Genomic DNA, 23,528 nt, shown 5'->3' on the forward strand with positions numbered 1-23,528 from the left:
TGTAGATGATACTGAGAAACTAGGAAGTTCTAGAAGGATCTGTTTGTCTTGTCCAGATTTGGAAGGATCTCATTGCCCATTTCCTTCTGCCATGGTGAAGCCCGTTGTGATTTGACAAGCAATGTGGAAAAGCAGGGAGAGAGAGTCTCCTGCCAATAAGACTCCTTGTCATTTTGTGCAAGTGGAACCAGAAATAAATATGATGTGGTGGGACTGATGCATTCAGTTAGATTTCAATATGTGTGAAAGGGCAGTTCAGAGGCAAGCCAGCTGTTCTCCTTTTGTGTACATTGGTACTTGCTCTGAGGGTCTCTTGCAGATTTAGTGTGAGTGCTGTATGTATTAATTGCCTGTGAAAACACTTCCATCAGTCTTTTGCTAGCTTAGTATGATGAGTTTTTGCTCCTTTTTCTGAACTGGATGAATAGAGGGATTTTGCTTTGGCATTTCTGGAATGGGGAAAGGTTCATTCTGAATTGCTGTCATGGCCATTTCCATCCTCAGAGGCTTTCTCTGGGAACATCAACTAAGGCTTCTCTCATTCTGGGCTCATGCTGTTTTGAATACAGCAGGGCATGGCTCAGTCACCTGAGGGACCGAAATGAGTGCTGATGACTAAGAGCTCTCTCTTGCACACTTTTGCAACCACATTTTCAGAGTGCTGTTGGGGTGAGACAGAGGAAAGGACTTGTACCACTCCTGGGAACTCTGTGAAAAGCTGTCTGAACCTGATGGGAAGATGTGTCTTTAAGCTGGGCCCAGTACACATAAAAGACTAAATCATTGATTTTTGAACAATAATAAAATAGCTGGGATATTAATATTGTATCTTTCTGCATTGGTAGAATAAGTTTTGTCTCTCTTCTTAGATGTTTTAAATTTCTACATGGTTTTCAAATGTAAAAATCGTGTTAGTCCAGATGTTTGAGCAGGACTTGGAAAAAAAAAAATCTCCCTTTGCACTCTGATAATTCTGGTTTGTGAACAATGTTAGCCTGGGAAACCAAGGGTTATCTTGGGCAATTCAAGTGAGACAAGACAAGCTGAATCTTATTATCAGAAATCCAACAACAACAACAACAAAAAACTAAAATACAGGAAATCAGTAAATGGTGGTGATTTAAAAAAAAACCCCAAGCACTAGATACAGCTTCAGGGGGCCTATTATAAAAGCAAAAGCTTAGCTGATAGTATCAGATGGGTGACAGCTGATAATTCTGTGAAGGGGAGGTTGCCACTGTGTAGAACACCTGTGTGAATGTTGTGGGGGCAGGAGCACTGTCTGGCCTCAGGTACCACAATTGCTCTGTAATTCTGTGATGAAATCTTCTCTTTTCAATAACTGTTTAGTTTCTTTAAGATATGCTTATATGTCAATAGCACAACAAATTGTTTTGTGACATATATTCTCCTGCAAATGTAAGTAACACCTCAAAACCCATGAATCTTGTTTATGAAGTGACTGCTGTGAACATTTAATTCTGGAGGGACAAGCTTTAGTAATACCTGTAAAATACTAAAACTTTTCTCTTTTTCATCAGCTTCTCTATTGAAATTAATTTTACAGAATATCAAATTAGGTGCTGTTTAAGTACTCGAACTGTAGGGGTTACATGCCAGATAAAGAAAAGTGTTTTGAATATTAAATAGTACAAAATTAAGTCATTTAAAAATGAGAATGAAAACTGTGAGAAAAGCTCAGTCCCCTTCAGCTCTGATTAGTGGCTGCATGATACTTAAAGGGATAGGCTTGAATATTAATATGGTTGATGTGTCCTATCTTCAATCTATTATATAAAAATTGGAATTAGGTGTAAAGCATAAATCACCTCTGATTCTGTAATTTCATAAGAAATCCTGTGTATTTTAGGTTTAGAATTTGATTTTTTTTTGAGGCGTATGTGTTGCTTGTTTTTACCTTCAGCATTAGCAGTGTTGTGATTTAAATTATCCCTCTCATATTCAGAATGAAATTAGAGGGCCTTATCTGGATGTTGATTGCAGTTTTGCTGATTTTTGTTCAGGACTGGGTAGTGTGCAGACATAGCCTCTTTTTTCTTGTCAACAAACAGTGGAAAAAATATATATAATTCTCACATATGATTAAAGACTGGAAGGAAAAGACAGAGAGGAAGAAAGCAAAAAGTGAAATGGTAGGTAGGGTAAAGAGAGGAGTGTAATGCAGCTGAATTTCTGTGCATTTGTGCAGCACAAGCCAGACTTAACAGAGCAACGTGACAAAAATGTCAATTATGACTATTTCACTGCTATGGAACTAAATGGAAAGGCCTGCTCAGCTCGTGATATATAGCAATATCTTGACTTCAGTTACATTATTGAAGATGAATTTAATGTCATAATTACAAATGTATTAAAAAGAAAGAAGTAATGAAAAGTTTATACATGCTCTTTCAGACCTAACTCACCATCGACATCTCACTTGACAGTTCAAAGCAGTTAGAACATACCATGCAATTTTTAAAGTATTTTTTACTTCATTATTAGTGAAAGTTTTCTTGGTCTGTGTTTACATCCATTATTGATACAATATGCACAAAAAGTATCTTAGTGACCTCATTTTAAAATACTGTTTTGGATATGTTTCCCTCCCTCCCCCCCCTCCCCCCCCAATTATTAATATTGTTTACAGATTCAGAGAATATTTTTCTATCTTATTTTGATTTTTTTCTCCATTTACTCATGGAGAAATACAATGGTATTCCATGATTCCATGTAAGAACTTTCCTTTCTAATGTCTTTGTGTCTAGGGGCTTGGCACATGAGGGCATGATGAGAGAATTCAGTGCATCATATTCGTTCTTTATTGTTTTTCTTGTGACAAATCTTTAATAGACTCTAGAGAAAATCAGTGTATTTGAAAAAAAAAATTAGACATCTCCTCCCCTAGGATTTTTTTTAGAAGATGGATACAGTATTGACTTCCTGTTAAACAGAAAAAAACCCCATTTTTGCACTCTTAGAAATGCATGTTGTCTATGTGAGCTGCATTAGACTGGAGTAGGATTGTAGCAAAAGACTGTATTTAGTATTCCTCAATTAATGACTTACACCATATTAATGTATCATATTCAGTTCTGATAAATACAGTTTTCCTTATTTCCTAAATGTGCTTCCATTTAGGAATTGAGTTAAAAATAAATATGACAGTTACAGATAAGATAAAACTCTGACTTTAGGCATTTTTGGAAGAGTATATGACAATAAAGCAATCTGTTAGTTGGGATAAATTCATCCTACTCTGTTAATGGATACCTACTTGGGTCCTCTCTTCAAAGATACTTGTGATGGTCTGGGAAGAAAAAGATAGGCCCAGTGCAACACATGGCTTTTGTGATGTCTTGTGACTTCTTCTTTGAACTAAATTTGTATAGTAAAAGCAAGTGTTTCTTTTCAAGAGGCTGAAAATGCATTACTACATTCAAAAATTACATTTTGTTTGGTTTTTTGAAAAGGATTTGCCACTCATTTTTACTCTATACTATGTGCATATTTATTTATTTACTTATTTTTGCTGATGGACGCCCTACCTTAAGAGATTCCTGACCAACTGTGAGGTCTCAAGCAGTCAGAGGGAAAGATATCATGTCCTGTATTTTTTCCTTTTTTTCACCAGTCAGAGCAAGTCAGTTTTTTAATTGCAGAGTGAAAAGTTATAAATAGAGTATAAGACATAAGGAATGAGAATAAATAAGTGAAAACCTGTTAATTTGCCTTTGTATGTCAGCAATAGTAATTGCATTTAAAATGCTCCATGCAATATTGTATCAAGAATACAAAAATGTTGGAGACAATACAAAAAAACCTGAGCATTAAAAACATTTTTAAAAGGCAAAAGCAAAAAAGGCTGAAATTTCTTATCATCATATAGATAAATTTGGTAGTTATGGTTAGCATCTTTTATTAATAACAGATTATTCCGTAAAACAGGAAGATGAGGTGGTAAATTCCAAATGTTTGAAAGAGTTCTTCCAGAAGGCTTCTGTGGCAAAGTACTAAAAAAAAAAAAAAGTCAAGTTAATCAAATGCAGTATAATAGGAAATAGTTAACAGGTCTTTTAAATCTAATTTACTTTGAAATTCAGACTATTTGTCAAATTCTTTACCAAATGGTCTTCAGAAAAAAGTGAAGTCAGTGTACTTAAATGACTTGGTCTATAAGGGCAGGCTGAGCAGACTGGAACTTTTAAGAGCAGAAGGGTACGGATGTGGGAAGTACTCTGGTAGAGGTGATACAGAGATGGTTGCTGCAGAGAGGACAAGCATGGTCCTGTGGGCTGGTAGGCTTAGACAGAGGAGAAAAAAACCCTAACCCAGAGCATTTCTTTTTTCCTCTGTTCCACAGAATTTAAGCTGTGGAATGCACCTCTTCTATTTTTGGATAGTCTAAAGTGCAAACTGATTTAGAAAGGGACTGGAAAAACAAGAGAGAACTGGCTAATGAATAGCTATTGAAGGCAATTGTGTGGACACAACCTGTGACTTGTGAGATACTATCCTCATTAATTACTGACAGGTATTTTGCACATTCCTTGACAGTAGCAGCTATGGAGATGGACTGTGTACTAGTTGGACTAATGTTCTTATCTGCAGTTGCATTTTTCTAGATTTCCAATTTGAATATGAATATATGTACAAAAATCAACACTTTAATCTTTTTCAGAGCCTAATAAAGATCCAAAAATTACTTGGTGCAGTGTATCCCTGTAAAACACTCTGCATGAAGTTATGAGTTGCTCTGTAGTTCATTGCTTGTGTTCTACTTGATAAAAGTGACAGAGTTTTGCTAAACTGGGTGGGCACAATAAGGTAAACAGCTGTTTTTGCTCTGGAAAGTACTCTAGGATGTGATGAGGAGCAATGTTTTTAAAAGTCAGCCTTTTCTGTATAATAGGTATTTATATTAAATCTTTGGGTGGTGATTACACCCCAGTTATGTTCTGCCCGGCTCCTATTGACTGCATTACAGAATGACAGTTGAACCTCTGGGTGCTTTATAATGTATATTCTATTGGTGCATGACATGTGGTGGAAAGCAATATCCTTCTGCATCCCACTTTTAGACTGAGGAAATAAATGCACTGTGCAGTTTTGAGTAATTATTTGTAGTCTCCTCATGAATCTGTGTCTGCCATTTATTTAAGCATAAGCAAGTCTCTGGTAGCCTCCAAGACTTTGGAGTTTCTTTAAAGTTCTTTGGCAGAAGAAGGCTTTCTCCCTTCCTTCTTTCCTTCCTTCCCTGCTTGTCAACCTATTCAACTTGTCGTTTCCTGAGAACACAGCTGGGGAGCAGTCAGAGCAGGAGCCTGCTATAGAGGGCCTCCTGCAGTGTGCTACAAATGAAAAGAAGGTTCACTTTATATTAATAATGTTATATTATTAACTAAAAGGGGTTTTTTGCCTTAAAATATTTTTAAATTATTTGTTTGAAGCATAAAAATGTTTTTCACTCAATTCATATATAGATCTAAGCACAACAGTCTTTGAAAAAGTATTTCTTTTAAAACAAGTATTATCTAATTTAGAAACAGTAAATAAAAAACTAATTTCTGACATATGGATCTGGCTCTTCAGAAAATACGCCCAATTCTGAAATGTTGGTGCATTTGGAGAAGCTAAAAGCTTAAGGAGTCACCTACTTAATATGCATAGCAAGTAATAACCTGTTTGCTGCATATGACTTCAGCAACAGAGGCAAAGATTATGGTTTTGTGCAATTTTACCAGCACAACATTTAAGCTTGTACTCAACATAATCTCAGTTCATTGGCTTCTGGACTGAAAGTGAAACTTATGCCCACTTAGATTGAGGTGGACCTTAATGGTGGTGGACCCCAGGACACTCAAATGCTTTTGTGTGCTTAGGCCTAATCAAGAAGTTTCTGGAATGTACGGTGTTTCTGGCAAAGTCAAATATGTTACTGGTTTAACAGATCTCAAATTCAACCTTTTTTTTGGAATAAGAATGTGTTTTTGCAGAGTGGCCTGTTTTTTACTTGCAGAATGTTATAATTGCGTAAGGACTCTCTTGTATGCCTTTCCTTTTGAAGAGAAAAAGCAAGCAAACAAACAAATATATACCCCAAAACTCAAAAGAGACTGAAGGTCTTGCATAACTCTTAATGGATGAGTTGTGCTTTGTTATGAGGTTAAAAAGAAAAATTGAAACAAAAGAATGGCCACTTAATAGAATGTAGGATGTTTAGGTAAAATAAAGTCATTTAATTCATGATGAAGAAGGTGCCTACTGTCAAGCAAGCAGTGTGAAGAAGCCATAATAACTAATAACTTATTTGTACCTGGGTTATTAGGATAAATCTGCAGATAAGGATACGTGTATAATGGAAGCTTCAAAAGCTGCAAATCTGATGTGATAAATGATTCAAAGTGCAACACATTAGATTAGATTTTAATGTTTGTAAAATGAATGAAACAATACATCTATATGCCAAAACCATATTATCATAAACATATTTGCCAAACTATAAGACATAAATTGCACTTAAATTCAGTAATCTATGATGGTATGCTTGAATGTATCTTTGTGATTAAATGTGAACAATTGCTTCTTTAAGGTAAAGGTCTGTGTATGTGTGATTAATCAGATTGAAATGACAGGGCGGACAGCTCATGCCATGCCTGGTTATCAGAGTGATTGATTTTAGTCAATGCTGCTGGATGAAAAAAAAATCTGTTAATAACTACAGCTGCAAAACTCCTGATGTCACTGATAGCACAAATCACTTCTCACACTCCTATTATCTGGCTCATTTGCAGATACGGAGCACACAAACCGATCCATTGGAACGCAAAATTATAACGTAGAGATTTATGCAAGAGGGATGGCTGCAAAGTGCGTCGCATGAGCAGTGTAAGAAGCTGAAAATTGCTGCTGTTGTAGCTGTCATAGGCACGTTATTTTCTTTGGTATGTGTGGAGCTTTTGCTGTTAGGCTTTTATCCTCTGGATTGTTTGTGCTGTACCTCTCTTCCTGCTTAAGATAGAAAATCAGGCACTGAACCTGGATGCTATTAAGCGGTTTTAGAATAGTTCTTAACTAGGTTGGCTGATTTGCACTTTCTGATGAAGGAACATTTGGTTGTTTATTGCAGGCTCTGAACAAACATGTTTTTCCAGAATCAACTAATAAGATTACTAATTGCATTTCGTCAACAGAATTGTTTATCATAGGTATATTTCTTCAATCTAATATTTATCTTTTTAGTTGTGTTTTTATTTTGAAATATCCGTATCAAACATTGTGTCTTATCTGCATTCTGCAGGGGTTAACAGGGAATGCTGGTGTCTTATGTACTTCATAGAAGAAGGGGAACAGCAAATAGTCTCAAATATTTGATAAGATTGTTATCCTAAATCCAGCCCCTTACACAGCCTTTCTCCATTAGCTTTTCATCTGCCATTCCCCACTGGCCTAAAGCAGCACATTTGATATACCTGCAAACATCTTTTTGGGTTCGTATAGTCCCTTGTCCCTCCAGAATTCACAGATGCATCTATTTTCAGGAAGTGCATACAGTTATGGTCTAAAATGCTGAGGCTCTTGATTTTTTTGAAATGATAAAATAATCCTTTGCTTTTTCAAGCTTCTCCCTTCTGCTCTGTAGGTAAGTCATTCTACTGCAAAAGTATTTATATGAAAAACCCCAGACTCACTAATGTGTATGCTATTTCATCACACTGCTGTTTAGTTCTGTCTGGTATTCTGCAGAAGACCAGAGTGTGCTCATAGGGATAGCAGTTAGCCCCAACATTTCCTATATGTAAATGACAGGGGGAAAAACGTTCCCTTCAAGAAAGCAGAGATCATTCTCGCTTAGTTGGATATTAAAGCACTACTGTCATTATTATTTATTCTTATTTCTCCAGAGGATCTGTGTCTTGATTAGGATTCTGTTGTGGTAAGTGCCTCTATCAATCACAGGGAGATCAAGTCCTTGTCTGAAGATGTGCATATAAAGATACCCCATACAACAGCATGCCTTGAAGGAGCTTGATGGTAATTTCATGAGTGCCAAATATATTAATGTGAGTTCAGGTAGACTGGCATGTTCCTGAAGTCGGAGGTATTTCAAGAAAAAACCTTCTATTTATTTATTTATTTTAATTTTTCCTATGATTCTCCCAGGAATAATTGTGATGCAAAAACAAAGCACTTACCTGACTTTCAGTTTTGTGACTTTCTGAACTTTGGATATTGTCCTTTAATATGTTGAGTAAGGTTGTGTAGGAGTTCTGTGTTAGGTGCTTTCATCAAAGGAATGAAAAACTGAAGATGAATCCTTGTCACTAGTGCAGTTTACTTAGGAATTTACTGAGGATTTATCCCTTAATCTAAAGGTCATAACATTTTAAATAACGTGTTTTTAATATTCAGAATGGACCCAATTGCCCTCTAAGCAGCTGATAACTTTGAAATGCTGTTAGCTACAGATACCCATATATTATCTTCCCTCATTTTCCTTTCATAGAAATAATGAAACTTGAATTTTACTGCAAATATGCTTTTGTCTTTTGTTCAAGCAAAAGAGTAGGAGTTGACTATAAGCCTGCTCATACGTGGTGTTCCTGAGTTCGCTGCTTGATTTATTTGCAGATATAGCAAACTAAGAAGATGTGTTTAAAATACTGTCAGTTGTTCCCATGTGTAAGAAGAATCCCATCCATGAAGAAATCTGAACTAGGAGGACAAGACAGGAGTTCTTGGCTGCACTCTTTTGCTAACATCATTAAGCTATTGCCCTAAGACTGTATGAAGATACACCACCCAAGGAATTTTAGATAAAACGTCACAGTTTGACATCAAATAAAGGGCATATATGTACACATCCATTCGATTCACAGAGCATCCACTCTGTCTCCAGGCACAGCTGCAGGACTCTTCATAAATAAATAACCTCGTGTAAGACGGATTATGTTCCTCGGATATCAATCACTGGTAAATATCGTGTTCCTCCTTACGATGCAAGAATACTAAATGGAAACTCATGAAGATTTCAGATTGCCATTATATTTACAGTCCTGGGGCTTACTGCTGAGAATTATTGGATGTCTTTGCCTCTGAATGTGGGCTGAATGCTGCACTGGGATACTCATTCCTAGCTTGCCTCTCGGATTTTCAAATCAAGGTTAATTGCACTTCTTAAATCCCTGCCTCTAAATCACTGTAAATATTGCAAAAGGATTCCAAACTTAGTCAGATGGGGTTAGTGAGGGAACAAAAGCCCAAACTCATCCTTTCCTGATTCCATATCTGGAAAATGTTTTGGACCAAAGTCTTAGTATTTTTGATTACAGGGACTAGATGTAGTGGAGGAGATGGAGGGAAAAATGTCAAAAAACCACCTGGAGCATTGGAGTGCTTTCTAGTATCTGCACAGTGAAAGGGCAGTTATTTCATTCCCTTTCTTTTACTGGGCCATTAGCTCTTTTTCTGTCAGTGGTCAGACATTCTCCAATTCCAGCTGCAAATAATACATCTCTCCATGTACTGATATCTAGAAACAGTGTTATTTTAACCCTGAATTCTTGCCATCTTTTAGAGGCAGCGAGTCTTATTTCTTTTCAATCTATTTGAATGCTTCCCTCACCAGCCACTGTTGTCCACTGGCCAAAATAAAGGTGAGAGATTGTTTACAAATTCAGGAATTCTCCGTTGGAGATTGTCAGTGTTTTGAATGAAGCCACAGCTGGGTATTCTGAGATGATTCTAATTTTTTTCAATGTGTGTGCAGCTCCTGTTTCATTCTGTATTAATTTTGTCTTATTTATAAATAATCCCAGACAAATTCAAATATTTCTTTTTCATAGTCTATTCTAGTCTGTTTATTCTTACAGGGAAAAATATAGTTAGAATATACAGGTTCCCCTCCCTCCCCATTATTTACTATACCACAGATTAGCTTGTGATAATTTTTTTTTTGAGTTCTAAGGATAAGGAAAAACTCAAAGCTTGCTAAATACTCTTTGGGTTTAACTGTTGTTTTTAATTATTTCTTTTATTAGGAAATATATACAGGGATATTTATTATCATTTACCTTCTTAACATAATTGCTCTTATTTTAGGATTGGATTACTTTAATTCTGTAGCATTCTCATAAAATAGAAAAAGGATGATCAAAACAGAGTAGCAGCCCAGCAGAACTGTATCAGCAGAGCCAAAACCATCTTGGCCACAATGTGAGCTGAGAGGGGTGCACAGCATTTCATTACTCTGGTTTAATCCAGGTACCCTGGAAGTATTCTATGGAGGATATTTAGCTGAGGCAACCAACCTGGAAAGAGAACCACTGCAACTTACTGTAGCCCTCTGTATCCTTAGTGAGCTTTAACATGGTGCTGTAGGATTCAGGCTGACCAAAATTCAGATGTTTGTTGAAGGATGATTGTTTTCAACCGGCATATAACAAGTATGACTTTTTCCTAAGTGGTTTTTTTTTTTCAATTTCTGTTTTGTGTTAAAACTAGAAAAAATTAATTTCAATGTGCATCTTAATTTGTAGTTTTTGTGGTAATGCGCTACTTCATACAACAGCATGATTAGCACACCATGGGCTTCATAACACAGCCTCCTGAATTTTCCAAGAAGATTGCTTCAGTGTAGGGGAAAGCTTATTATTTTGTGATTAGTTTCTATTACAGAATAAATAATTTCCAAATAAAAAGTGATTTAGCTTGCCACAGAAATGCACAGTGTTTTCAAATGTAGAAATCAGAAGCTTATTTTTACTCCTTCTATGAACCAGTAACAAGGAGAAAACCATTATGAATTGCAATAGAGAGGTATAGACTTTTTAGAGGTATATTCAGCCAATTTCAATTCTCTTATATTATCTTAGGTATTTTCAAGCATTTTTCTTCAGTGGATTCATATTTCAGACAGTATTTCTGACAATCTATTTTATGCTTCATTGACCAAAGGGTTTGAAATTCTAGTTCATATTGGCACAGTAGCGTCAAATTTGTAGTGATAAATGGATAACTTTTTTTTTATTTTAAATAGGTCTCTGTTGTTTAATTTGAGATCTGTAATTTTTTTTTTGGTTCATTACTTCTGCAATTTTTCTGTCTAGGAAAAAGTGATTAAAAGAGACAGGGGGATCAAGGTGCTTTAGACTTGTCCATGTGAAGAAATGGATTGTCCATGGGAGGGTAAATGTACTCATGCCATCTATTCATTTTCTTTTAACAGAATTAATGTTATAGTTTTCTGAATTTATTCTTTTTTAGTGAACTGACACTGCTACCCTTGGGAATCTGTTTAAAATGTGCAACCCAGGATTCATTATTGGGTAGTACACTTGCTAATGTTATTTTTATAAGCAGAGATCTTTTATTTAGGTGTACCGTGAATTAAATTTCTTGACTTTCAAAAGTGCTGCTAAATTATAAACTTCTTATACTTAAAGTGATACTACCTCCTGTCCTTATTTAAGTTCCACTTCCTAAATGTAAGGAGGACAAAGCTGAAGAGGAAATTATGCACTGAGAAAATGCTTCTATTTTAGCGTGTTCTCTATTATTCTTTATCAATTTTATAAAACACCATATCTCTTCAAAAACGGGCTCTGAATCTCAAGTTAGTCATGTTGCTTTCCCTAATGTACAGAAATTTGCATTTTATATTACTTATATGAGATAATTCTGATCTCAGTCCTTAAGATTGTGTATATCTTTTTTCCTTTTTTTGGTGGAAAATATTCCTAGATTTTGATATGTTGTAATATCTGGGAGTGTCCATTTTTTATATAGACTGCAATTAGATAGAGAGGAAGCAGAGTGGGATTGTAATATGTCAAGAGGCAAAGAAAGGAGTTGCCTACCTGGGGTCAAGGAATGGCTTGAGAGAGCTGAACAGTTCTGTGTTATATCTGGAGACAATACAGAAGAGCAACTATTCCTTAAAGTGGAATAAAGAGCTTGCTTCTGAAACTGGTGAGTGACAATTTAAAGGCACTGTATGATGAGGAATAGGACTAACTCCCCTTATTTGTGTCTTTGGCTTATATTTTCTTATGTGTATTGCATTTCCTTGTAGTGTAATACAAGGAAATACATGTATTACATTTCCTTTCCATGTAATATGCTTTCCTATTTTGTGCTGCAAGCTAAAGTTCCTGCTTTTTGGGTGTATCAAACCTATGTTTTCACCAGGAAAAATCTATTTGGTGTGTGTTTTCATAGCCATTTGTCCATGTCAGGAAGCCATGATAGTGAATCATAGGATCATAGACTATCCTGATTTGGAAGGGACTCATGGATCAACTCCTGACTCCATATGGGGCAACCTGACTGTTAAACCTAATGTCTAAGAGAGTTGTTCAAACATTTCTTGAACGCTGACAGGCTTGGATCCATGACTTCACTGGTGAGCTTGTTCCTAATCACATTTTCAGTGAAGAATGTCGAAATAACACAGAATACTATGTTAGAAGGATTCTCAAGGGTCACCTGGTCAAACCATTCTTCGCAAAAGCATTGTCTCAACAAAATGACTCAGTACAGGACATGTCCTGCCAAAGTGTCCAGTGTTGGGGAAATCACCACTTTTCTGGGGAAGTTATTCCAATGCCTAATTGTTCTTATTGTGAAAAAATTTCCTCATGTGAGCATTCGGAATCTCCACGGGAGTAACTTGTACCCATCACACCTTGTCTTTTCCATGACTGCTTGTAAGAAGTGCTATAGAAGAGCTTCCTTTCAATAATCTGATTGTTTCTGGAAATGCTAAACTGTTACATTATGGTACAAACAGAAAATCTTTTAGTTAAGTAAAGATGAAATGTTTCAACTGGCACGTATTGATGTGCAAATGTGTATATAGATACATATTCATATATGTAAAACACAGTCTTATGTATATAATACTTATATCATGAGTAAGTGAGCAATATAAAACTTGCATCATGGACCGTGATAATAATGTCCCAAAACTTGAACGGAAATTCTAGAATAACCAGGTGACATTTTGTCATTTGAAAATTCTGGTGGAAAAGCTACCATTTTACCATTTTCTTTACTGTTGCAAATTCAAGAAAGTTGTCTTTCATTAAAAGAAAGAATAAGGGGCAAATAAAAGTACACAAACCCCTTCTTTTTGGGATTTTTTTGACAGGGCTTACTGTTGGATTTCAGAAAGCATGTCCATTTGAGGAAATGTTGGTTTGTATTCCAAAGTGTGCTGACCTTACCACCATAAGCTATTGACATCATAAATTGTCTCTAATATTACTATGAGATTACTATCCCATTCTCAGATGTCATTATATTGGCCAACAAGTTAAAAAATCGCTGTACCTTGAAAAAAACCCATGATCTCAATAAGCTTAGTTTCCTAAGAAATCAGGCCAAAGTGTCATGACAAAAAGATATGGTACTGTTAAGGAAGAACTGCAGAAATATGTTTAGCATTTAGTGTTTTCAAAGAGAACTAAAAATTTTTTTGGACTGGGAGTGAGGATTGTTTGCTGGTGAATTGCATATAAAATTCGTCAGTTGTCCTCATGTATTTTGATACTTGTGAATTTGTAACATAGGCAATGACACTTTAAAACAAAATGATTCTCCTCCTCTTCTTTTTCTCACTGATTTTCTTTAACTTCATCTGTGTTGACAGAAAAGAGTTGGAAGGAAGGGAATTTGGATGAATTTATCGTCATGATGGGAGAAGAAAGGCAAAGAAGAGTTTCTAATGTTTTAGCATGAATTAGAATGTTAATAGACAATTACCATAATTAAATAAAAACATTCTGGTTTCTTAGTAGTGTGCCAGTTTTCAAAAAGCAAGTATTCCTTGTTGTGTCTTACTTGAGAGATATAAATCAATTTGTCTACTAAATCCAGGAGATGTCAAAGCACATGTTTTATTTATCATGGTGTGCTCATCTATTTGTGTTTTCCTTTATTGAAAATGTGGGTTGGTTTGAGATTTAAAATTCTTAATTTTCTACCCTCTCTCTCTACTTGAATGTCCTTTATTTTCATGTGCAGCCAAAGAAGCATGAGTATAAGCCTCCATGCTGTGCGTATAAATAACTCCTCTAGCAACTGGAAAGAATTAAAACACAGCATTAGCAGCAAAAGCTGCATTAGTCGGAATACACTAACCGATAAACGTGTATCTATTTAAGAAAGATCTAATTAGGATCCTTTTGTTACATAAACTAAGCCATATTATTATAATGAAACATACATAAAATAATGAATAGAACATGATTTTTTATAATTTTATTCAAATGAGATGACTTAAAGGTAATTTCTACATTTTAAGCATTTAGTTTCATGACATTTCCTAGCAATTCACCAATTATAATGCCTCAAATGTTTGCCATTATTAAGAAACATTTAATGTAAGATTAGATTAGCCATAAATATTTTATAGGGAGAAAATATATTATTTCAGGTACATCCCAACATCTTTATGCATGTAATTCTGTGCATCTGCATACAAATAAAAGGGATGTTCTGTTAGCATATTGCACTCATATTGCATATTGCACTCCTACTACATCCTTCTGTTGTGGGTGAGTCAGTCTTGAAACGATCTGAAGATTGTCTTGATTTTGCTTCCAAAGTCTAAAGCTTGATACATTTTGGGATGACTTTTCTTCCCTTTCTCTGAACTGTCATCTCAGCAGCCTTTGGAGTTATGTTATGGCTGTTCCCAGGCATTTGAAGATCTGTCCACAGCATGGTTCTGCCTGACACAGCAAGGGACAGGTCTGGCAGCCTCCTTGTTGTTTTTCTAGACCACTCTGCCATTTGGGCTTATTTTGTAATGAAAAACTGAAGTACTCTGATATTAAGTGATGGTGTAGGGTTTAGAAGGGCTGAGGCATGGAGATGCTTTGCTCAGTACCTTCAATCACCTTTTGAACTGTTACACTGTTGAGGCATTGGTTTTCCTTCCCAGGGAAGACAAGGCTTGCACCATAGCAGTCCCATATGAGTAGGGGAAAGCCAGTAAAGGGGAAAGTGTAGAGAAGGAAACTGCATTTCATTTCATATTTAACTGCCCATTATGGCAGGATGGCTGCAAAAATAAATATTTTAATTTTTAGACACACATTTCAAGCAAAATAAAAGTGAATCTTCTGAGGAAACAAGACCTATTCTATTGTCTCTCTTAATTTTCTTTGCCTTTTGTGTCGAGGAACTGCATACCAACCTGCTTCTGGTGCCTTGTGCCCACATCCCTCCTGACTATACTCTCATTTTTATGACCCAAACAGCACTCCCAAAAACTCCTTTCTCAGGAGCTTATGAGATATATTTGGGTTGTGACTCACCTGCAGCACTCCAGGCATCCTGTTGGTTGGTGACCACAAAGCTGTAAGGACACCCTGTCTTACAGCAAACAGAGCTTAACTGAGAAGCTCTGGATGGGACCCCTAGGCAGGAGCTGGACATGGGCAGCAGCAGCAGGAGCAGCCTGGTTTGGAGCTTCCTAGAGAACACTCACAGTTTTACAGAGCAATAACACACCTCAGAAGAGGTGCTTGGTAAGATTGCTCTGCTGTGTGTTTTAGGAGTGTTCTTCACTGTAGAGGTTTAATAAGCTTGAAGGAATCATAGTGTCTGCTCTAGAGCCTGCCTGCTCCATTTGTTCTCTTGCTAGCTGAGGACAAAACAATGATGGGCCATTCTGTTTGGATCACACATTAACCAAATTTCTATCAATGACTTAAAATAGAAGTAATACTAGCTATTAAATAGAGAACTGTGTTTCACAGAACCATTTAAAACTATCTAACTAAATGAAATTAATAATTTCTTAAAAGGTCATTTTTTAGCTTACGTCTATCCTCTGTTTTCTGCAGTTTTGTGCATCTGTAAATCCTGCCAAGTCTGTTTTTGTTGACAGGCAATATTGGTCTTCCTTTGAAAGTCTGATTTGCTTCCTATGAGATTTCTTGGCATATAGTAGAAGTTTAGTTATGACTAAAGCTTAAAAAATCCCACCTGGACATTTTCATTGCCTCTGTGATAACCTTAAAGATCTGTGTGATCCACATGCTACCACCCAGATGTTGAAGCAAAAACATTTCTTTTTAAAAATGAACATGATTATTAAGAAATATAAAAGACTAAAATAATAAAAGATAAACATATATATATTCCCATGTAGAACATGGAATTGTTATGTTTTAAAATAGTTTTAGCTGTATACTTCGTAGCAACTTTTTGAAATTTATTTTCATTTATCTGTGGATTCCCCTTAGTCATCCATACTAAAGCAAGCAGCAGTCCCCATTCAATGCATAGAAGGCTTTTATGAAGGTGTAAGGGTATGAATAGTGTCTTTTGTTGGCAAACACATATTGGAAAGAGAGAGAATAGACTGGCAATGTACTTTCTTGGTGTTTAATGAAATGCTGTTAAAAATCATCAGTATGACAGAATTTATGTCCTTCCAGCAGATGCAACAGAAATACAAAGTTGTTTACAATAGCACCATTTCACCATTTATTTCCCTTTTTTCTCTTAATGATAAACACACCATTTCTTGTGTAAGAAGACCATTTCTCTTCCTCATATGCCCTGTGAAGCAGTAATAACCATTAGTTCCTTGGTGCCAGTTTTGCTGGTACTAATGAAATCTCTTCTACTGATTTATCTTGTAGTTAATTTTCCTTTGGAGCCTTGGAATGACATAAACATTGATTGAAATTTCCATAGGTTTTGTGCCTGAGCTCTTTCCCATGTTGTGTTCTCTGGTCCATGCACTCATGCCACAGCCTGTCCCTCTTCAAGGGTGTGTGTTTGAGGTCTCTCCCTTTCACCAGAAGTCTCTTTTGACAGTACCTGGGGGAACAGTGTGTTTAACCTCTCCACCCCAAAGTTTAATTTCAGCAAAACTAACAGTTCAGAAAGTGATTAATGAGGGTGGTAAGCAGGCTGACAAGGCAGATAGTATTGACTTCATTAACCTGTTTAACTAGGGAACTGGATAAAAAACCCATAAAAATTAAATGTAACCTCTAATGCTTCCTTGTCATGTGGTATAGGAAGTAAGAATCACTCACAGTAAATTATAGTTCCAAAGAAAATGTATGCCATTATGATAAATATGATATAAATAGATAGATAGGCTGGTTTTCACTGCTGCTCCAGAGTGGCTGTACTGTAGTGATTCATAGATAATTTCTTGTAATGAATGAGCATAGTTCTGGTGGAACTTGGAAACTGGTAGCAAAGCTTGTTTTAAAAACATTTATTTCTCTTAGTGATACAGTAGAAGCTGAATCTAAAATAAGAAGTCTCGTCCTTTTCTCCTTCAAATTCTTTTGGAAGGAGCACAACCTTTGACTCTAATATTTTATAGAGGTATAAAAAGGCAGATGTCCCTCTGTTTGCAATCTCCATCCTAATTAATTAGAAAAACTTAGGAGCTATTTGGGTTTATACATTTTTTGAACCACAAGTTGGAGATTAGCAGTCTTGTCTGTGGTGGTGCATCTTGGAAGAGAAAGAATTGAAAGGGGTCTTACTTTTGGGTTAATTTTTTATAATAAAAGTAAATTTTTTTGAAACTCAAGTCAAGAAATGGAAAAAGGAATGTTCTCAGGGTAACACTAGCTCAGCCTCTTTGCACAAATAGATTTTTTTTCCCCAGTAGATTTCTAAAGCTTATTATATTACCATTTGTTTTGCTCTGCATGGAAGAAATTCCCTTCCCTGCAAGGTATACACTGCCTTCTGTACACTGTCAATAGCTAAACAGTTCTAATAGCAATGATTAAAGGATCAGATGTACAGTTCAATTAGTAGAAGTGGGTTTTAATTTCCTGAGTCTTGATTGGGGATGATATTGATGTAACCTTAATTTTAACTGTGTATATGTTTTGAAATGTAAATATAAAACAATACATTCAGAAAATGTCATCAAGCACGAGTGAGATGTGCTTGATTGTGTGTCCCTCCGATGCAGGAGCAAACAGAAAAGAAATAAGCAGCTAAGTCACTCGGTAGCCTGTGCTTCACTCAGGTCTGCATTGCAGCCTTATCTTCCTCCCTTTCATCACACACAGCTCACATATCATTACCCCCCCAACACACACAAGCAATTTTGTTATCAGCCACAATTATTATTTGCCAACACACTGAATAGAAATTAGAGAACTGAAATGTATAAATTAAAATTGCCATGCAGTTCAACTATGCTCTGCATGTTTCTGCTCACGAGTTGTTCTGACCAGTGCAAGCTTGGCAATGAGATCTTGTGGAAGGGCTTTTTAAAGTTCTCCACGGGGTTTTTCTGCACTTCTGAGGACTAAAGAAGTGCCCTCAGCATTGAGTGTGCTGCCCTCTGCTGCTGCATCCCTGCTCTCTGTAGCCTCTGCTCGTGGGGACCCGGGTCAGAAACCTCTTTGCAAGACCAGGGCTGATGGAGATGAGGCCAAGGCAGAAGCAGCAAGATGCAGGGCTGCCTACAGCACAGCACAGGAACAGACCATGGGCTGGAGCTTAAATACAGCTCCTGAGCTGGGGGCCCAGGCAGCAGCACTTTTGCCAGCAGCCAATCCTGGGTTACCCAGCAGGGTTACTGGAGCTTGCCGTGAGCAGCTAAAGCCCAGCATGGGCCAGGAGAAAGGCTGTAGGATGTATCTGTGCCTCAGGCAGGGCTCTGTCAGAGCCTTTCTCTCTAGAGAGGAATGTACCAATCTAAATAGAGTTTAATTACTCTCTTTATTCCCTCTTGAGAAATGGTGAGAGAATGGAACCAGGACATGTGGAATTGGCACCAGTGGGAAATTATCCCAGGAAGCATTTGTCTGTTGTTGGCTACTTCTGAAACCTATACAGTCAGATTTACCATCATCAGAAAAAAAAACATGGGTCTGAACATTGCAAATCTGATAACAATTCTGATCTTACTGACTGTCAGAAGAAAAGGAGGAGGTGATGCCTTGTGTGGGAAAATAGAGGTGAATGAAAACTGAGCTGGAGAAAAGCCAACTCTGAGAATGCTTTAACATTCTCAAGTCTTTTAATAGACCTATTACAATTTCAGAACTTCAGCTTGGATTTCAGAAAATAGGCTCCCATTCAGTTTTAGACACTTCTGCTGCTCCCTGAAATTGTAAATTTTCCCCTCCTGTGTTAAGGTTCATGAATTGCAATAGCAGCCTAAATATTTCACCTTTTTTTGTAATTTTGTTTCTGCAGGAGTTGGGAAGCTGAATTGTTTAACATATGAAAAGTGAATAATTAAGAGACCTTGATTCCTTCCTTGATGGCTGTGAATGCCAAGAGTAGCTAATAATGAGGAGGAGACTTGCATTTGTTGGTTTTTATTAAGAAATGCAAGGAAGAAAGGAGAGAAAAGTGTTTTTCTCCTTTGTTTCCACTGGAAAAGAGTAGCAAATAGGCTGCAATGTAATATTACTAATATTGGCCAAAGAAGAAGCTGCATTAAAACAGTTCAGTTCCATGGGTTCATTAAGGAATGGCTAATTGAAGGTCAAACAGTTAAAAAATGCGCACTCAGGACTCTATTTGTCCCTTCAGTTCATCCCGTGGAATGGTAGCTTTTACTTCTTCTCAATATTAATAAGGTGATCCATTTTATTTCCTAAAAGTGAATTAAAGATGGTGAATTTTCCTTTTTTATAAGAAGATAGCAGAAAGAATATTAGAAAAGAACAAGTCTAGAGCTGTTATTTGGGTATCTTTCTGTCTGGGAGGAGGACCCCTGTGGTGTTGTATTCAGAGACATTTATTCACTGTCTCAAAATGAATCTTTTCTCAAAGATCTAAATTTCAGTTGTCAAAACTTTCTCCTTTCAGATATAGCAACTGAAGATTTGAAAGCCATGGGAATAACCTTTGGCTTGAATTTAAATTCATGTCTCCAGGGACTTCAAACTCAAATCACACTGCTTTCTACCCAACAGAATTTGCAGGTAATACAATATAGTTAGACATTCTTTTCAGAGCCAGGCCTTGCCCAATCCACCACCACGCACACTCTGAGTAAGGTGAAAGAAGAAACCTCAGTACTGCAGGCAGACACAACTCTTTTTGTTTACATTCCCTTGCACTGGTTCTTTTTCACTCTGCATCAAATTGCATGTCTTTGGCAACAACTAGTGCTTGTTTCCATCTCTCTTGTAAATTGAGTTACTCATAACTGTCTCTTGGTTTCATGGTACACAACACTTTTGCTCCAACTTTGCTTCCTTTGTTTTGGCTGGTGCGCTTAAGAATTCTTAAAGTGTTTCTCTGTTTCAGATGAGGAAATCTCTGAAAACACAGGCAAGTGATCACATCTGGATGTGGCATGACAGTTCTGTTGGCTGTGAGCATGCTGAGCAGCTGTAACACGAGGACTGTACATCTCTGTGTGATGTAGATGTGTGTGTACAGGCCTGGCTATGGCTTGTGTATGCATGCACACATGATCTTCCCTGTGCAGGCTGCCCTCATTCACACACTGCAGCTTTTCTCCTATACGAGAGGTTTCTGGGGCTGTGGCTGTTCATAACCATCACTGAGCATTAAGGAATGATAATCCAGTGTCCTCACAGGCATTCATTATGGTTCTGGTTTCAACTGTGTTGTGGATGCATTGTGCTCATCTCAGGGTAAGGACTTGTGCAGCACTGGCTGCTGTTAGATATCAGACAGGAGATGGCCTTGACAGGTGATGTGCTTCTGTTTCTCAGAAAGCCAACATTCTGAAAAAAGCTTTGCTCAGCCTTCCAGCTGCAGTGCCACAGCAGTCGTATTCCAAGGAATTGGGTACTGTGGGGAGTGTGTGTTAAAATGCTTACGAGCAAGAACATATAAGTGTCATTGACTGACAGAAATTAATCAGTTATATTTACATATGTTGAAAAGGAACAGCCTAAACCAGCAGTTCATCCCATCATGGACAGCAGCACAGCCATGATGTACTATTCTACCAAACCACAGAACTCATCCTATCCAAGTCTTCACTTGTATCACACTGTGCAGTGTGTTTTTATCCAGCATACACATTAAAAAGGAACAGAAACAAAACAAAAAACCACAAACCCTCAAGGTCAGTCAGTCTAAATAATGACAGGCAATACAAATGCATTTTATACATAAACAGAAAAGGAGTGGGGAAGGTCTTTCTCATTATGCCAAATGGCAGTCTGGCTATGATTTAATGCATTTGAAATTAAGTCTGTCTCTTCAGCTGTACATTTTTACTAGGTCTGCAGAACAGACTGGCAGACAGTGTGAGCAGATGCTTCTGGTTGGATCAGGATAAATTTCTTTGTGCTGGCTTTTCCGTCTGATAAAATCTTTGGAATCTTTTTGCAGCAGTGAGCTTTAGGTGTTTTCCAGATGAAGTGTTGGACCAAATGAGCCTACTGGTGCATCATTGTAAGGAGTCTGTAAAGGCAGCTTCTGTTTCAAGATCTCTGCTTACTGCATAGGTAAAGAACAAATGAAATAGGTCAAGAACTCTATGACTTCAATATCTTTCTTGTTCTTTCCATTTTCTCATGGCACCTAAACAAATGTCTTTTTTTTTTGCAGAATTCTTGTGATTTTTTTTCACCCAGTCAGTGCAACATCTGGTCCTTTAGGGATTTACAGTATGTGGAATTAACACCTTATTTCATAACTAACCCAATGAAAAGGAGATTATGCTTTGGTGGTTTTTTCTTCAGAATTAGGAGAAGTAGTAACCTGCTCTTTTTACTGCTGCCTTGTGTGCATGAGGGTGTTCCTGGAGAGTTATAGTGGTAAGATATTTATCAATAGTCAAACTCATGAAGTCCCAGATCGTTGTTTCTATCCCACAAGTAGACCTTGACAACAATGACCTTTTCCTGAAGTGTGGGGAAAACATATCATGCAACCATTTATTATGAGCTGTCATCTATCATACTTCAATACCTAACAATAAAAAAGCACCTCTAGAATGACATGAGGCACAGTATAGCCAAAACTATGGCTGAGTACCATTGACTGAACATATTAGAGGTGTAATTCATTATTGTTGATTTGAAACATTCAAATGCTTAAATTTTTACTTTAAACAAGACAATTATCTCTGAAAAGTGATTATGCTTCCCAAAAAATTCAAACAAATTGAATTTAATGGAAAGGGACAGAAAAATAAACAAAAAAACCCAAAAAAGAAAAGGAATTTAAAATGCCCTTCTTGTTAATTCTCTATATGCATGATTTTTCTTTGTTCCTCTCTTTTGTTCCTTTTCTTTTTCTTTTTTTTTTTTTTTTCTACTTAGAAGCTTTGTTATCTGGGTCTTTAGTTCTTCCTGCTCCTTTCACATCTTAGCTACTCTTTCAGCAAGAGTTTATGGCCTGTGAGCCAATTGCCTTTTTCTTCTTTAATTATGGAAGCTGAAGGCCACTTTGTCTGCCCTGAGTGCTTAATTGAAGGAGGACCATGCTTACTTTTTTGTTCCTGCCTAGCTTGCCAAGAGTGTGGTGCACTGCACAGAAGGGACAACAGCTTCTTTGGTGATTTCTTTTTAACTAGCATCCTGAAGTAAAAGGGGGAGCCAATAAGGAGATTATAAGTACTCCGTCCCTTATTTAGGAAGGATTGTGATGGCCTAGTCTACGTTAAGTATGTGTAGAATGTTCTTCAGCTTTTCTCTTACCTTGGTAGAAGATATGAATTTTTTTTTTTTTTTAAGGAGTTCACTTAACATATCCTGTCTCTCTCTCTTTTTCCCCATACTAAAAGGGGGAAGGGGTTATATTCACAAAGAAGTCCCCTTTTTGCTCTTTCATCACTAAGTGATATTTTTCCTCATTAGTTTTTTTTTTCAAAGAAGTGTATGTGTGGTCATTTTAAGCTGGTTTGCCCTCTTATAAGCCATTCCTATATATCAGCCAGAATGTGACTTTGAACAACTTTATCACTATTAAAGTTTTATTATTTATTGTTCTTTGTATATTTGCCCAATTTGATATCTGAATGAGTCATTGTAGAAGGCATGTCTTTAAAATTATTCAATACAGCAATAAGATTTCTTACAGTATTTATGCTAAAATGACAATCAGACAGTCTTGTTCTACCCTGAGATACTTGCTAAATTGGTAGTGGGATTGAACTTGGCTCTGACTTTTCAGAACATGCAGATCTTATGACTGAGTCATGAAGGGTGAACTGTCACATATCAAAGCTTAATTATTGCTTAAGTTTATCCTTCAGTCATTCTCTGATTTGCTCATACTAAAGGAAAAATATTTCCTGTTCTGATGCCTTTTATTTTCCCAGGAATAAATCCAGTGATGCCAAAGGAAGCTGTTTGGTTGCAGTTTGGTGACAGAATACAAAAAAACCCAAAGTGATAATTAAGTTATGCTATGAATATTGGTTATAAATTACATTGTCTCATGTAAGCACTTGGGATTTCTGTTGTCTTTTTATTTTTAGTGCATCATTTTTTCACAATATTGGAAGCCTGGCCATGTGCAGAGATTTTCTTATCTAAGGATACCAGCTGTTTACTGGAGGATGAAACTAGTTGTTCCTTTCT

The 23,528-nt window shown here is 36.7% G+C and overlaps 1 long non-coding RNA gene across 2 annotated transcripts in view; it reads left to right on the forward strand.

The window, feature by feature from the left end:
• LOC135300400 (uncharacterized) overlaps positions 1 to 9,726 on the forward strand; it is a 128,862-nt gene extending 119,136 nt beyond the window's left edge. Inside the window, exons 8-9 of one of the 2 annotated variants that reach the window (XR_010362290.1) lie at positions 6,795 to 6,944; positions 8,632 to 9,726. This is a non-coding gene — a long non-coding RNA (uncharacterized LOC135300400). The remainder of the gene's footprint in view (positions 1 to 6,794; positions 6,945 to 8,631) is intronic. The other variant, XR_010362292.1, reaches the window with a different exon arrangement.
• The last annotated feature ends 13,802 nt before the right edge of the window (positions 9,727 to 23,528 follow it).

The sequence above is a fragment of the Passer domesticus genome, chromosome 5, assembly GCF_036417665.1.
Source record: "Passer domesticus isolate bPasDom1 chromosome 5, bPasDom1.hap1, whole genome shotgun sequence".
Lineage (NCBI taxonomy): Eukaryota > Metazoa > Chordata > Aves > Passeriformes > Passeridae > Passer > Passer domesticus.